General features: G+C 38.7%; 1 protein-coding gene and 1 non-coding gene across 2 annotated transcripts in view; both read left to right on the plus strand.

Moving 5' to 3' along the window:
• The window catches only part of SERPINI1 (serpin family I member 1), a 76159-nt gene that overhangs the window by 16272 nt on the left and 45331 nt on the right, over window positions 1–14556 (plus strand). The gene's annotated exons all lie outside the window — the stretch shown is intronic.
• On the plus strand, window positions 6625–6751 carry LOC114491236. Its single transcript, XR_003684041.1, has one exon. It is a non-coding gene; the product is annotated as a small nucleolar RNA SNORA25 (small nucleolar RNA).

Consider the following 14556-nt stretch of genomic DNA (forward strand, 5'->3'; position numbering starts at 1 on the left):
ATTTCGGTCCTTAAGTAGTTAATTCATGGATATTGGCAAAATGCAAAGCCAGGGTGACTTATTTTCAGAGAAATTCAGAAGAACAAAGTGTTCTTATGTATTATAACATACCCACATGTGTGTTCATCCAAGCATCTAATGTTTGTTAATAGCAGTGTGTGTATTGTAGAGACACACATGAGAGATGACTAGTTGTACATCGTGATATGGACTTTCTCTTTTTCAGGTTGGATTTAGGAAATTCTACAAGAAGTATTTCAGCAGCACATTTTACCTTGGGAACATAGGCTACTGCTCATAGAGATTAATGAAACAGAAAAGGCAAGCTGAGCAATGGGTTCATGATCTTGTGCCTGCTACTTGTTTACACATCCTGTGGACTGTGTTATTAGTGCATGAAGAGAAAGGCAGAGTAGTAAGAGAACAATGGGTACTGTCAGAAGGAAATCCAGAGTACTTTACTGTTGTTGTTGTGTTTTTTTTGAGACTGAACTTTACTATGACCTAAGCACTGTGCTAGTATCTTTACCTACATATATTATACCCCCTAATTTTTATAATAATTCTATGAAGTAAGTACTACTTTGATCCCTGTTTTATAGATGAGGAGAGTGAGTCATAGAAAGTTATGGGGGTTACCACAAGCATCACCACTTTGTACCAGGCTTACATTTGTTTGTAGCCTGAACACAGCCCATTCACTACTTCAGAAGTGACCGTAATCCTTGGTGTGTTTCTATAGAATGAACCCTAGTTACTATGCAGTGTTTTGCAACTTGCATTCTGCAACTGTGAAATCTTTCATTCTTAAAAAAATTAAGACATTTACAATTATAGGCTTGACCCTTTTAAAAAAAACCATGAAATCAATATATAAACATTCTATCTTTAGGCAAAGTCGAGTATGTCTAGTGATAATACAGAAAACCCACCACAAGTTTACTTTAAATGAGATATCCCAAACTGTCAGCTTGGCAAGCTGACATTCTCCCGTCTCATCTCATCCCAACAGCATTGTTTGGCATAATTTGTTTTAGAAGAAAAAATTTAGGTGAGGAGTATCCTTTTGAATTGCCATTCCTTTCTGTTACGCTAGTCCAGTTCACACATCTGACATCTGAGTTTGTAATCCCAGCTTAAAATCATGAGCCCTTGGTATGTTTAAAATACACTATTGAATTTAGTAACGTATATTTGGACTATGCCTGTTTGGTAAAATGAACTAGACCTGTGATTATAGAAAGTAACTCAAATTGTATCAGAATAGTTTTTCAAAACCAGTCTTTACAAGCTAATATTAAATTATAGAGCAGTCAGTCATGCCTGTTAATGTTCTTTAAATGTTTTCTCCCTGTAGAAAGGAATAGGAAATCAGAATTTTTTAAAAGCCAGACTGAAAAGTTGAGATGTATGAAATCGCACACGCTTACCCTCCTGAGTGTGTAGATTTACCAGGGAATAATATTGGGGGTATCAATAGTCAGAATCCAGTTATGAATTGTCAGTGGCATTTTCAGGCTGTCAGCTTAATTGCCAGGGTAAAACTAATGGGTAAGTGGTTCAGCACAATTTATTTTAATATCTTTTGTAAAAGAGGCCTCTAACGTTAGCAAAAGGTTACTACTCAGGTACCAAGGGCAACATTTTAGCACTGTTTACCTTCCCATGATATAAGTGGGTTTTGTTTCAAGTTGTGTTTTATAAGGTTGAACTTTATGAAATTGCCCAAATGTGGCTATTTTTGACCTACAAAAAAGACAATTCACATTGTTCAACCTCGTACATCTGTTATTCCAACCTAGAATATATCGTTCCAAACTGGGAAAGTGTTTTTTTAACAGAAGCTAAAATAGTTTGGTTTCTAGGTTAGTAATTACCATGCAAATTGTCCCTGCGCTCTGCCAGGCCCTGTGAGCACATGAATGATCATTTTCTTTCTTCATCTCACTAAGTCTTTAACTTATGAGAATTTCTCAGAGCTTCACCATAGGCCGTCTCTTTCCCACACTCCCTAGGAGGGAAATCTCATCATCCTGATAATCTTCCATGTGCTGAGCACTCCCAAATGCATCTCTATCCTGGATCTGAACTCGATTCTTGTTTATCAACTCCTCCCTTAACTTTCCAAGTACAGGTCTCATAAGCATCTCAGATTTACCTATTCAAAGCAAAATTCCTGATCCCCATCTCTCAGCCTTCTCTCTTCATGGTCCATTCTTCCCCATCTCAGTGAAGGGCACACCCACACACCCAGTGGTCCAGGAGAAACCCGGGTGCCATCCTGACTCACTGTTCCCGTTACCTGTGTTCTGTCCAGTTCTGTTAAATAAGAATTTCCACAATCTATTTACTCCTTTTCTGTCTCCATTGCAGCCACTTTAATCCAGCCACAATCTCCTTTCGACTAGATGGTTGCAATAACCACCTAATTTGTCCTTGGGCTGCTACTCTAGATTCCCTGTAACCCATTCTGTAAATAGCTTGTTAAATGTTCTGCATTTAAGAGAATATGCGACATCCTTGCTTCCTCAAAAACCCTGTATGGGCGGCCCCCTAGCTACGTAACCCAGCCTCCTCTCTCCCTTTTGTCCACTGATTTCTTTCAGCCCCTCCTGTTCTTAAGGCTCCTTCCTGCCCTTGGGTCTTCATTTTTCCCTGTGTCTGAAATACTGCTTCCCTCCTTAACTCATTTATCCTTCAGCTGTCAGGCTAAATAACACTTGCTCAAACAGGTATTCCCTGATCCCTCCCCAGTCTAAAGCAGGCCCCTGTGATTCTTTCATATAGCTCATTACTATGTTTTCTTCATTGCATTTAAACATAGTTTGCAATTAGATACTTGTGTGTTTATTGTGCTAACTAAGCTCCACAAGGCAGGGCTCTTGTCGGCTGTGCTCCTCACTCTGCGCCCAGGGCCCAGGTACCTATTGGATGCTATCTGCTTCAAGCGAAAAACAGTCTATCTTGTATGTTGGGGCTTGAAGAGAACCAGAGTGTTCAGAAAGGCTGTGATGCTGAGGGGCTTCTGAAAGTGGGGTATATAGGACGTGGAGCACAGGCTGGTCTCAAATGTCATCTTCCTTTTGGGTGAGGTGACTTTTCTGAGCCCTTACATTGTAAGCTTTTGAAAGCAGATACTTTGTGTCTTTTGTTCACTGCTGTATCACCAGTGCCTAGAAAAGTGCCTGGTATATAGTAGATGCTTAATAAATATTATAATTGTTGAGTGAATGAGCTGCTGTTTCCTCTTTTGTGAAGTTCCTTTCTTGTGACACTGAGGGGTTTGATAAAAGAAAACATAGGAAGTGCTTAGTAAATAGCAGGTACTCAACAAATACTGGAAACCATAAAGGCTTTTTCAAAATGTAATTCTAATTTTTATTTATTTATTTTTAGAGAGAGGTAAAGGGATGCAGAAACAAGAGGGAGAGAAATATCAATGTGTGGTTGCCTCTTGCACATCCCCTACTGGGGACCTGGCCCACAACCAGGCATGTGCACTGACTGGGAATCAAACCGGTGACCCTTTGGTTTGTAGCCCATGTTCAATCCACTGAGCTACACCTGGGTGATTTACTTTTTTTTATACTGGTGATTATCAAAAGCCCTGGGCTTCATGAAGATTGAGAAGGAGGTGGGGGTGGGCCGCAGTGAGTTAGTTGCGTTAGAATACCTCTGCAGGCTTTTGTAAACTACTTAAACTTGTTCCTTACCTCCACTGCCTACTACAGAGTGGCTATTTATTTGTATTTATTTTTTTTATCTGTAATAATTGCCAGCTTTATTCTTCTGGCTAAGAGATCCAAAGGTGATTTAGGGTTTACATTTTAATAGTTATTTCACCAAGACTTTTTAGGTGCCCCATTACCCTTATAACCTGGTTGCAAATTTTGACTCTTATTTAAAAAAATTAATTCTGTTGATTTAAAAATATATATAAACAAAAAGAAAACTGACACCACACAGAAATAAGCACAGTTAAGTTTCTGATGCATGTATGTGTACACATACCCATGCACACACACGGTTTGGGATTTCATCCTGCGTGTGAGCTGATACTAAATATTGCTGCTTTGTAACTTGTCATGTTTTACTTTATAATATGGAATGCACACATTTCATGCATGTGTGTGAAACTTCCCTACTGAAAAATAGAGCTGGAGAATGGGCCAAAATACAAAAATCCAATAAGATGCTGGTAATAAGGAAACTAGAACAAAATTTTATCAAATGTTTAAAAATAAAACAAAGGTAAAGGATACAGCAGGAAATGCTAACTTGTCTTAATATGTTAAGACATGTTAATTAATATGTTAATATATTATCTTAATGTGTGCTTGTGGCATGTTCCTCTAGGTATATTACTTTGCATTTAATTCTAAATACACCTGCTAGCCCAAAATTTAAAAAGAAAAAAAAAGGAGGGAGGAATAGATTTCTTACTCTCCAAAATCAAGCATTAATCTTACTTCAAGCTCCTTTTTCAAGGGAAATATTTATATTCCTAATGACTGTGGTTGGGAGAGACTCAGTTATGCCACATTTACCTTTGTTTTATCTCAGTTTAAGAATTTGTGAGCTCTGCAGTCATTTTTATACCAGTTAATTAGGCATGAAATCCAGAGGGGAGAAAGGGATGAGGGTTAGAATCACCACAGGATGTCCACAAATCCCAGAAATAGGAGAAGTGAGAATCTATCAACCGATAGAACCACACATTACAGCCAGACCTTGGGCTACAGAGACACAAATTCAGCAATTGAAATAGATGAAAGTGCCTCTTAAAGCCCTCTACTGGTCTATAATTGTAAAATGTTTACAAGCATTTGGATCATGTATGCAATTGAAATGTTTAAGCAGTTCTAAGTGCCTTGCTTCTATGGGGCATATGTTTTCTCATAAGTTGCAGTTTCTAGCATGAAGCTCTGTCTTCTATACTACATGGACACTGCTCAACTTGAATATTTTAAATGTCAACATAGAATAATATTAAGGTTTATGACCTGGCCTTAAGGAAATCCATGCTACAAATTCTAAATTTAGACATCTTTGGGGCACACTGGGAATGTCACTAATGAGAGTAACCTGTTAGAAGTAAAATTACTGCACTGGACAGGGTGGCTCAGTGTGTTGGGCATCATCCCACAGAGTGAAAGGTCGCTGGTTTGATTCCCACTCAGGGCACATGCCTGGGTTACAGGTCCAGGCCCTAGTTGGGGGCATGCCAGAGGTAACCAATCAATGTTTCTCTCTCACATCAATGTTTTTCTCCCTGTCTTTCTCCCTCCCTTCCCCTCTCTCTAACAATAAATAAATAAAATGCTTTTTTAAAAAGAAGTAAAACTACTTCTAGTAGAGCTATATTCAAGAAGGGAAGGTAACAGGACACGCCCTCATTGTTGGTTTAGTTATGACATAATTTATTTTCAAGCTGCCACTCTGTAGTGCTCCCAGATTTGATCAACTATGATCCTTAATTTTCTTCCACCTCAGGATCTCCTAAGTCTTTCATTGCAGGTCTGCAGGCCCACCATGGAGTTCAGGCAGTAGCTGCTTGCTGACTCGATTCCCATCACCGCTGACCACCGAGTTGGTCACCCTGAATTCATTTCTTCCTTTCCTGCTGTTCACAAACATCTTTGGTAACTCTTCCCTGTATCCCCTGCAGCTCAGGGAGCCATTCTGTTGTCTGAACTGATATTTCCAAAACATATTCATTTAACAAAATCTGATTCTTCACGTTTCCTTTAGTCTTTTAACTCTTTTTACAGGTTACCGGGTCCTATCTCTCAGTATAAGCATTACACATGTAACTCCACATCTACCGTAAACTTATCTGTAGAGGAGAAGTGATACATTTTAATCCATGATATAGTTCAGAATGAGAGTTTGGAAGCAATTCCTAGTGAAGAATCTACTTGGTAGGTTCAATGTTTTAAAATAAACATACAAGTGAAAAGTCAGTTCTTGTTTTAAGAAAAGAACGTGATAGTCCTAGACTCCTTCAAACAAGCCCATTGGGGTATAGTTATGCTTTGTAAAAAGATCTGTTATTTTAGGTTAAGGGGTTAGGAAAGAGGTAACTATAAGGCAGCCTTCGGTTAGCAGTGGAACCTTATACAATATAGACCCATATCACCAGCCATTCATACTTGAAATTGCAGGAAATATAAAATGTGCATTTGATATCATAGCATAAAAAGTCCTTTTTAATACTTGGTTTTTATATGCTTTTCACTTCTCTGTAATTTCTGAGATTCTAGTAGTAATGAAATAATTTAGGTTTAGGTTAATAAACCTAAAGCCTATATTATTAGCTATTAAAACAAATAGGTATTACTGATTTTCCAAAATTATTCTCTTAATTAAACTTCCTAATAAGGATATCTGTCCATCAGTCATAAGATAAGGCATCTTTATTATTTTGGAAGATGTAGAGACAAGCACATTCCCCTTGTCATTAATATGCCGTCATAGCAGTGAAAGCAATTATCTGCCACTACAATTATTTAGATTAGCTACTTGATTTCCATTAATCAAAAGAAGACTAAAAAAAAAAAACCTAAGTAATTATAATATGCAACCAACTCTCTGCCTCCAACTTTAAATATAATGTATTCTGATAGGTCATTTCAAAGAGAGCATATGGGACCAAAACCAGGAGCTCTTAACGCTGCAACCTAAGATTGAAGTTCGCCATAGGATATAATAGACACTCAATAGTGCTATGTTTTCCTGGGGAGATATACAATAAAAAATAATAATAATGTATTCTGAATCACAACTGACTCTTCATTATATCATGAGCCTAAGTCACTGTGTGAAATATAGAGTTGGAAACTGTATGTAAATGAGTTTTTCTACCTGTAGGGAATCAATCACCTCTGTGAGACTCAATATTTAAGCAGCTCCAAAGCGATGTATTAAAGAGAAAAGTGCACCTATTACTGATTAGGATAGTTTGAGAGAAAGACATATTAAACAGCAATTTTTAAATAGTCAAGTTAGTAAATCATTATCAAATGACCTTAGCACTGGAAACAATCTTAAAGATCAAAGACCACCTTGCCATCCTTTACTGATGAAGCCCAAGGCATTTTCTAAGACCACCTGCAACATTCCAGCTGTTTGAAAAGCACTCAGTTCTACCATACTGCAAGACCACTAAAGGCAGTGCTTAATTGTTGCTCACATCTGTGGTATTTGCACAGTGCTAGGGATACATTAAACATTCAAAGTATGAGTCTGTGTGATGAATTCATAAGCGATTTGATGAACAAACATGATCATCTGTCTGTTGCACGGGGATATGCGTTATACGAATCATACTCAAGATTGATTTTATGTGTTTTCAGAAGTTCTCGCTCATTAAAGTAGCCTAAATACTAATGATATCTATCCCTCTCCCTCCCTCCCTCCCTCCCTTTCTCTCTCTCACACACACACACACAGCATAGTTATTAAATTCATACTTCTCACTGGCCTCTCAATATTCAAATTAACCAGGAATGTACAGATCCCTAAATACCCTTGCCAGTTGCCAGATGGCCAAATCTCCAGCCAGAGTACAAGTGCCTGGGGTATTCAGTATCCTGCACTTCTGTCTCCTTATAGGTCTTTTGTCTTCATTTAGAGCTGCTGGTGTCTGAATCCGGTATCCTGTGCCCTTGATCCCCTGGACATTTTTTCTTCTTGACTGTACACTTTAATTTTTTCTCATATGCTACACATCCAAACAGGCATTTCTTGCAGGCCAGGGTGGTGGGGAGGGAGGATTGATTTATTTAGCAAGATGTTGATCTATGTGAGTTGAACCATCTAAAAAGGTCAGCAAATCTAGGACAATTTGAAAAATAAAACAACTGACGATAACTCATAGAATAAATTAAATACCTATGTGTTCATGCTTATGCAAACAAATAATTTTCATACATAGATAAATGAGAGAGTAAGGATAGCTCTTCCTTACAGTAGAATTCCAATTGATGAATATAGAAAGAATGATGCAAGAAGAATCACCATTTAGTAAACATGATGTTAATTGTTGCAGGTGAGAATAATCAAGGGATGTTAAAATTAGTAGCCAAAAGTATAATGAGAAACAGGATATTTGCATAGTCTTAATGTATCTACCCACAAGATTTTTTTTTTTTAACATTATAGGAGACTAAGGAGACGTGACAACTGAATGCAGTGTGGGACCCTGGATAGAATTCAGGACCAGAAAGGGGCATTAGTGGAAGAACTGGAAAATTTTGAATAAGGCCTATAGATCAGTTAATAATATTAGATCAATGTTAATATATTGATTTTTATAATTCTGTATCAGGTGTAGTTAAGATGTCAACACTCAGGGAAACCAGATGAAGGGTAAATAGTGTACATTTTTTAACCCTTTGGTAAGTCTAAAGGTTTTTCAGAATTAAAACTTAAAATATTTTTTAAAATAAATAAAAAAGCCATAACACTTTCTGATGTTTGAGTGGCCCCTGATAAAACAAGCCTAAGAAGAGATAGGGAAGTTTTTATGATCCACATTTGACCCTGGAAATAGATGCCAGCCAGCGATTTGCCCAAGGCATTATAGAGCCAGGAGTGAGATTCCTATGCCCCCTGCATTCTCGTAACTATTCACAAGGAGGATGGAGAAGGTATTATTATTGCCATCTCAAAGACTTAGAACCAGAATTCCAGCAAAAGGTTTGTCATTTAGTGAGTGGTGGAGTTGGAACTCAACTTCAAGTCTTCCCATTCTTAATCCAGTTTTCATTTGTATTCCAAAATTGTAGCTACTTCTCTCTGTTTTTTTTTTTTTATTTTGTGACAAACATTTGTTTAGAATCTAGGCAAGAGACTGCACTGAGAGCCATTCGTACACAAATGGAAATGACTTTTGGGGGACACCTTTCAATGAGGTGAGGTTTGAAAGAGTAACAGAAGTATTCAGGTGCCAAAGGCTAAGAATTTCATTCTAAACAGTGATGGTGGTAACTCAGCCTCTAAAAATGGTAGCAAGAGTACAACAGAATTGGCCTGGAAGCCCAGCATCCTTGAGGCCCCCTCTTACTATTTCTCTGTAAACACTTAATGCCCATCCATCAGGGAAAGACCACTTACAGGCTGCTCTTTAAAAGTACACGATAATGTTCTCACATTCACTATGCCTTGGGGATTGTTTTAGAATCTACTTAAATTCTGCTTCACTAGCAAGCTTAAATTAGTCTTGCTGCCTGTGTCTTTGTGGTTCAGCTGGCTGCTCACATCAGTTCTCTGTGTGGTGCCATCAATTGGATCTTACCAAAGTTCAATGATTCTGGTAGGAAAAGTGCCAGCCTCTGGCTGGTAACTAATGTCAAGAGAAGATGTGCCTGCCTGGCTTTGGAACTCTGCGTACCACATGCTGTCCAGGCACAAGACAGCGGGAGGCAGCTGAGCAGAGAAACTCCGATATTCTCACACTATGTCCCTGAGTTGAACATCCTGCTTCAGCTTAAATTCATGAGCTGTCAACAGGAGTTTCCTCAGTTCTGGTAGCCTGGCTCCAAATGTGTGTGTGTGTGTGTGTGTGTGTGTGTGTGTGTGTGTGTGGTCTTAACCTGCTGAAACCCTATGGATAATTTAGTGAAATAGCTCTCCTGAATTTTTCTAATCTGGCCAAAGTTCACATAACTCAAAATATCCATTTGCCTTTCCTTCATGGTTTCACATGTGTCCAGATTATGTGAGGGAAATGAGTTCCACATCATGGGGGTTTAGGGCATTAACACTTAAGATTCATTCCTCACAATTCTGCAAATCAGTTACCATCGAGGACAGTAAGACCAGATGATTATCCTCTGTGGGGGGTAGTCTCAGATCTTCAGTTTTGGAGTGCACATTGTTTGGCGGCACGTAGAATGTATACCTCTGTGTTTGAGCAGGATTCAATTCCAGCACCACAGCTACTCCTGATGCACGGTTTTGCTTGTACAAGAGCCTTTTTCAACCTGACCTAGACAGGGAGTAAACAGTGCCTCTTATACGGTTTATTCAGGTGTGATCTTTTGTTCTGAGACTGACTTCAGACATTCGAATAATTGACTTCTGGGATCACTGGTTTTGTTATAAAGTTTATCCATTGCAAGACCACCACTGAATTTCAACAGCTTTGAGACTTGAAGAGTCCAGATAACAAGCCAAAAGTTTGGTGATGGCAGTTTTGGTGTGTTAAACCATCAATTGGCCCCAGGTTAAAAACTTTATGGGCCTCTACTTTATGGCTGAGAAATTTGCCCACATTCTTTGTTAATAAAACTAAATTCCCAACTGTATCAATTTTCAAATGTATCTTCAACTATATTTGTGTTAGAACTTTAAGCCATATTAGCCTTACAGGTTTTATTGATGTAGTGGGGTGAAGGAGTGATGGATAATACCTTTATTATGTGACTCATGTACGTCTTTAAATAGTATGTTATCATTCAACCAGAATTACTCATTCTATATTAACCCTCAAACAGTTGTAGATTCCACTGATGTTCTAATTTCATAATACATTAGAGTGATTTCTGTTGCATAAATAATAGCTCTTATTGCTTATAAAATGTGCTTTGACACATTCAATAATGTCTTCTTCAAACTTACATTGCATTGATTACATCTGGCAGCCCCATATGGTGAAACTTAGTTATGACCCTTTCAATTAAATGATGGCTGGAAACCCACTTCTGGGGTACACATCTGCGATCCACTAAACTTCTCAGTGACATTCAGAACATGAACTAATTTTGAGGGAATAAATTTGTAATACAAATGGGAGCAGAGGAGGTTTTCACTCTGTATTAATTTATATTTCAAAATTCATTACTTGTGCAGTTTACTTTCCAAGCTAATTCTAACCAAAGATGAGTAATACTGATTTGGCAAGGGTATGTACCTAAGATATTTCCATATGTTAAGCAGAGCTACCAAGTACAGTGCATATATATATATAAGTAGGATGCAGTGAAAAACATTCTTAAGGCAGGTTCTCTAGCACCTGCTCCCAGACTTGTTCTCAGTTAATGACCTTGCATCCTATTTCATGGAGAAAAAATGAAATCCATCAGAAAATTTCCACAGCCTCCCACTACCATAGGCCCCCACCTAAAAGCACCTGCGCCCATCCACTTTGCCTTTTCTCCTTTTTCTATAGGTGAATCGTCTGCTTCTGTCTAAGGCCAGCCCCCACCTGTGCTCAGGTTCTCACCCTCTCCTCGCAACACCACTCACTCCTCAGTGTCCTTCTCTCCTGGAGCATCACTACCAGGAAATACGCATCCTCTTCCTTCTCTTGCCTGAAAGAAGCAAACAAAGAAAACCCTGTCTTGATTATTCCTTTCTCTTGGCTACTCCTGATTTCTCTGTTCCTCAAGAATTGTCTTGGCTCAGTTTCTAAATCCTTTCTTCCTGTTCTTCCTCTACTCACTCTGACCAAGCTTTCACCCACTATCCTTCTCATCCTCTCCATTACATCTGTGTCAGATTCTTGCTGATCTTTGGACTAAACAGATACACTCCCTCCTCAGGCATTTGCTTTGCTAAGCCCTGGCCTCTGACCCCAATTATCAGTAGCTTGTTTCTTCCTTGAAGCCTTCGTTCAAAAATCACCTATGTAGTGAAACCTCCCTAATCTTTGTATTTATTTTTTATTTTTATTTTGTTTTTTATTGTTGACACTATTACAGATGTCCCCAGTTTCCCCTCCTGTGTCCCCTTCCCCCACTTTGTTCTTCCCTCCCTCCCCCTCCTGCACCCCCACCCCCGCTGAGATCTGTCAGTCTGTTCCATGTATCCATGCCTCTGGGTTTGTTTTGTTTGTCAGCTTGTTTTGATCATTAGATTCCACATATGAGTGAGAACACATGGTGTTTGTCTTTCTCTGACTGACTTATTTTGCTTAGCATAATGTTCTCCAGGTCCATGTATCCATCCTTGCTGTCACAAAGGGTAAGAGTTCCTTCTTTTTTATAGCCTCATAGAATTCCACTGTGTAAATGTACCACAGCTTTTTTATCCATTCATCTATTGATGGGCAATGAGGCTGTTTCCAGACCTTGGCTATTGTAAATGATGCTGCTGTGAACATAGAAGGGCATATACTCTTTCTGATAAGGATATAGTTTTTGGGCTTCTTAAGATATATTCCTGGAATTACTGGGTCAAAAGGCAGTTTCATTTTTATTTTTTTGAGGAAACTCCATACTATTTTCCATAGTGGCTGCCCCAGTCTACCTTCCCACCAATAGTGCACTAGGGTTCCCTTTTCTCCACATCCTCAACAGCACTTGTTTTTTGTTGATTTATTGGTTATGGCCATTCTGGCAGGTGTGAAGTGATATCTCACTATGCTTTTCCTTTGCATCTCTCTGATGATTAGTGACAGTGATGTTGAGCATCTTTTCATATGTCAGTTGGCCACCATCTGTATATCCTCTTTGGAGAAATGTCTATTCTGGTTATTTGCCCATTTTTAAAAATATTTTTTTATTTATTTTTAGAGAGAGGGGAAGGGATGGAGAAAGAGAGAGAAACATCAATGTGTGGTTGCCTCTCATATGCCACCTATGGAGGACCTGCCCTGCAACCCAGGCTTGCGCTCTGACTGGGAATTGAACTGGCAAAACTTTGGTTTGCAGGCCTGCACCCAATCCACTGAGCCACACCAGCCAGGGCTCTTTGCCCATTTTTTAATTGGATTATTTGTCTTCCTGCTGTTGAGTTGTGTAAGTTTTTTTTTCATATATTTGGAAATTAACGCCATAATCTTTTTATTTAAAATCGTGATGTTCCTTCCCATCCTTTTATCTCCTTTTGCTGATTTATTTTTTAACAGGATATTTACCACACTCTAGAATAGCCCATTACATATTGCATTTTCTAAACAAAGTCCATTACAGGGTGTTCTGAAGATTTGAGTGTTTAACAGGCAATATGCATATAGGTCTCCTCTGCAAGCAAACTTAATGGCCCATGGCAAGGAAAGGGTGCTGGGGGTAGAAGCCTGGGCTTGGGGTCCAGCTCTGACTAACTCTCTGCTCACTATAAACTGTGTGGTCTTAGGCTATCTACCATCTCTGAGTCTCTGTTTGCTCATCTGTAAATGGAAATAACATACCTAAATCATTCACTCAGCAAATATTGAGGGCAGTCTTAGGCCAAGCAATAGGCTGGGCCCAGAGAGCCCTGAGTGGGACGGATGTGCTTCCTACCCTCGTGGGGCTCGGAGGAGGTAGGTATTAAACAGTAATCCTAGAAACAAATCTAAATATCACAGACACTGGATTGTACAAGAATAAATGGGCTAACTTGTAAAGTGCCTTGTTTGTAATTAGTTCTACGTCCCTACTTGTGTCAAACTGTCACTGCCCTGCTTTAACCTCATGTTTACTGACAGGCACACCCTAATTGGTACCCTACCAACTCAGTGTTCACACTTGATTGCATCTTACAATCACACAAAATATCTTTTAATATGAGCAACTTGGGCCATGTCTAGAATTTCTGATTCAGGGTGCTGGTGATATAGCCCCCAACCTGCATATTCACCATCTCTTCGGAAATTCTGATGCAGAAATCTCCAGACCACACACTGAGAAGTGCTGATTTAGAGAAATCACTTTATTGCCTCCCTTTTAAATAATGGGTTATAAAAATATTTTAAAGTCGTGTCATTCTGAAGTGAGTTATGCTCTTCCAGAAGCCCTTTAGTCTAGGATTTTTGCCTCATATTAATAATTTTAATGATCCTTAGAGGCTACACATACACTGTCTAATCATACCGGATTCTCAATCTTAAAATAACTCACTACCCTGAAGACACCTTTTGTTGTCTAGGAGCTTGATTGCTAAAAAAACCACTTGAAGACTTTTAAAATGCCATCCATTTTCAGGGCTTAAAAGTGAGAAACAGCAAAGAAAACTACAACCAGAAAGAAAATTGATCTCAGAGAGCCATCTTACCACAGACACCAAGAAGAGCCTTCAGCAGATGGTGCTGATGGCTGCCATGCAGATTCAAACGTGAACATAATTTCACTCTGTTAACATAATTATGCCAAGGAAAGTAATTTTGAAATATGACATGTAGCCATGTTCTGTGTGATAAGGTCACAAACCCACAAAATATTTCTTAATAAGTAATCATAAGTTAAGTTATATATTGCCCAATTCAGAATTATTGAGGGCTAGAAAATCTGACTTGTGTGTTAAAAACAAAAGCAAACTGATGACAATTTATTATGTGTCTTTTAAACTACATTAATCTTACCTTTCACAACAGCACAGATGAACCTGGAGTTGATTATGCTAAGTGAAATAAGCCATTGAGAGAAAGACAAATATCATATGATTTCACTTATGTAAGGTCTGTCTGGAAAAAAGTCCAGCCATTGTTAATATAATGAGAATGGTTTGCATGACATTAATGTAACCTGACAGCCAAGGAGAGTGGACTAGAATGCACATGTGTGAACAATGACAACTTCACTGTACTAATCAGTGGGGATGGTAGACACCGTTGACTGACCATGTGTACCG

Source organism: Phyllostomus discolor, chromosome 2 (assembly GCF_004126475.2).
Source record: "Phyllostomus discolor isolate MPI-MPIP mPhyDis1 chromosome 2, mPhyDis1.pri.v3, whole genome shotgun sequence".
NCBI classification, from domain to species: Eukaryota; Metazoa; Chordata; class Mammalia; order Chiroptera; family Phyllostomidae; genus Phyllostomus; species Phyllostomus discolor.